General features: G+C 30.2%; 1 long non-coding RNA gene across 1 annotated transcript; it reads right to left on the bottom strand.

Annotated features, from left to right (window-relative positions):
• Positions 1-1,934: 1,934 nt before the first annotated feature.
• LOC116851613 lies at positions 1,935-2,602 on the bottom strand. The gene is made up of 2 exons (XR_004379617.1): positions 2,539-2,602; positions 1,935-2,447 (listed from the first exon to the last, which is right to left on the bottom strand). It is a non-coding gene; the product is annotated as an uncharacterized LOC116851613 (long non-coding RNA).
• Between the last annotated feature and the right edge of the window lie 391 nt (positions 2,603-2,993).

The raw sequence follows: 2,993 nt of genomic DNA, 5'->3' as shown, positions 1-2,993 counted from the left end.
CAATCGAGTATTCACAAAAATGGCGACCTTACGGTTCGACGATACTCAAAGTGATTGGTCAGTTTTTACGTCTTACGTTACTGTTATGTCAATTCGTGTGCGACGCCCCTTAAGCGTCTTCTACAATGGCAGTAGGAGTAGTAGTAAGAAATAAGCAGTAAGTAAATAGACCAATCACAATCGATTATTTTTGAAACGTAAGAATGGAATTGGTCAATTTGTTTACTGCTTATTTCTTACTACTACTCCTACTGCCATTGTAGAAGACGCTTTAAAGGCCATTACACACAAAATTCCGTAAGAACTTAAACCGTAAGCGTAAGGAAATCGATCAATCCCAATCGAGTATTCGGCTCTTCGTAATAATAGAGGGGTTACGAAGAGCCGAGTGGGATTGGTCGGTTTCTTTACGCTTACGTTTTAAGTTCTTACGGAATTTTGTGTGTGATAGCCTTAAGTGTGGTCTACAATGAAAACTTAAGCCATAAAATTTAAGCTTTAAATCCTAAGCCGTAAGAAGTTGACCAATCACAGTCAATTATAAGAAAAATAATTTCTTACGGCTTAGAGATTAAAGCTTAAATTTTATGGCTTAAGTTCTCATTGTAGACCACTCTTTAGAGGCTTTCTACAATAAATTTTAAGTCGCAATAAAATTGACCAATTACAGTGGATTATTCTTCTAATAGTCGACTGTGATTGGTCAATTTTATTATGACTTAAGATTTATTGTTTATTGTAGAATGGGCTTTACGGAAAGCAGCACATTAATTGTTTATCGTGTGCAAACTTTTATCGCGTGGCAAGCGTTGCCGCGTTCTGTGTACAGAAGCCGTCATAGTAAAAAAGTAAAACGATATAAGTAACGATGAATTTCGTTACTCGTTACTAAAGAAAATGTAACGCCGTTACTTTTTCGTTACTGATACAAAAAAGTAACGGCGTTACCAAATCGTTACCAAAAAAAAGTAACGAAATAGTAACGTCGTTACAAGTAACGCGTTACTTCTTAACCCTGTATATAAGTGTTATATATAGTGTGTTATATATAATCATAGATTTCACTACCTTTCTCAGAAGTTATTAAGACATATATTACATCATAAACAATGTGCAATACATAAACTCGATGAATATTCTAAAATGGTTTGGAACGAGTATTTTAAAATTGTTCTCGAAGAATATCCCACAAATATTCTTGACAAATATTCTATATACTTTCGAAGGAATATTCTTAGTTCTTTTTCATTATGAAAATATGATTCTAATTATAATATTCTACGTATATTTATTGAACATTCCATTTGAATATTCTGAAATTGAGAATATTCGCATTCCATAAGAATATTCATAGAACATTGTGTATCAACTATATGAGTATAACATGTTGCATATATGATAATATTTGATAATAGTTTCTTAATGTTCCAAGAAACCAAAATAAAATACAAAATAATGTTTTGTAATCTGTTTTTCAATTCCGTGAGACATTCCGTAGTCATGCTTCTTTGTTTTGAGATGCTATATGAACTAAAATTATTCTTCTTTAACTCCATACCAAAATATTATCTTTCTTTTCTTTTCTTGACGTTATATTTCTGACAATTTTCTTAATTCTACAAGTATTAAATCTGTAAATTTATGTTCTGCATCTTTTTCATCTTTCTTTGCCATTGATGCCACATTTGAATTTTGTAATTTCTCTTTTATAGTGACAGATATTGATAAAAATGACTTCTCAATGTTATCCGAATCCGACTTAGATCGTTTTTTAGAAGTTTATATATATATATATATATATATATATATATATATATATATATATCACTTTGCACAACCGTTGGTAGTGTAAACGACAATTTTTCTTTATGAAAATCAAATTTTGGAGATGAGCATGTTCTAGATGTTGAGCTGTTTCAATAAAAAAAGTGGTAGATGATTCAAACTGTTTATCTGTATTTATTTCAGCAATATTAAGCAAGTTGTGATTGATGACATAACGTTGCTAATGGATACTTTGTATATAAGTTTGTTGGAACTGATGAAGCTTGAGTTTTAGAAATAGTAGGAGAACAAATTGTTGCAGTAATATCTGGAATAGATGAAGTTTTTGGAATATTTTCTTTATTCTTCTTATCTTGTAAAATATTTGTAAAAGTTCTGTAAGAATAAAAAAATTAATATTAATTAACAAACTGATGTTAAATAATGTAATAATGTAAATATAATATTTTAACAAAGAAATTAAAATTATAGTTTATGTAATTGTAGTTTTTATACAATACGTATCTTCTTCGTAGAATATAGCCATTTAAAAATTTCATGTTGTTATATAAAACAAAACTCTTTCATTGAGATGCTCCACTTCCACTTATTGAATCCACTTCTATTTCTCTTCTTTCTCTCGAGAATCGTTCTCTTAATCTATCTATTTTGACATTCATCAGCTAAAAATATAGAACACATATATTGAGTACATCTTATAAAGTATTATTTATTGCATTACTGATTGAATGTAATTAAATAATTTTTACTTACGTGTCCAATGCATTATTTTTCCAAATTTATTCCAGGAATTCTTTTTCATTAATGAATCTTTATAATTTGATGGTTGCTTTCCAACAAGAGACACAAGTCGACACAAGTATTCCTTCCTTCCTTCAATATTTGGCTACAGGCCTCTATAAGAGTAATGCCCCAACGCCAGTTTCCGATTAATGATATAATTCGAGAGCAAAGTCTTGGAAATTTTCAAGACACGATCCAAAAAAATCACAAAGTCCGAACTTATTCGAACACGTCTTGTCGTGACGGCGGTTAGGCCGGGACTTATAGCGAATTCGGTTGCTTGCACTAGTGTGGACTGAGTGCGCACTAGGCTTGTTCATAGTATGTTATTATATTTAAAGATTGTCTTAAATAATTCTCAAATAAATTCTCAAATATTTTTAACCATAATATGATATGTATAACATCCGTACGAATCATTTTAT

Source organism: Odontomachus brunneus, unplaced genomic scaffold, assembly GCF_010583005.1.
Source record: "Odontomachus brunneus isolate Ranch 3 - 2012 unplaced genomic scaffold, Obru_v1 Obru_scaffold_181, whole genome shotgun sequence".
In the NCBI taxonomy this organism is placed as follows: domain Eukaryota; kingdom Metazoa; phylum Arthropoda; class Insecta; order Hymenoptera; family Formicidae; genus Odontomachus; species Odontomachus brunneus.
The sequence above is the reverse complement of the archived record's forward strand: the minus strand, read 5'-3'. Positions and strand labels throughout refer to the sequence as shown.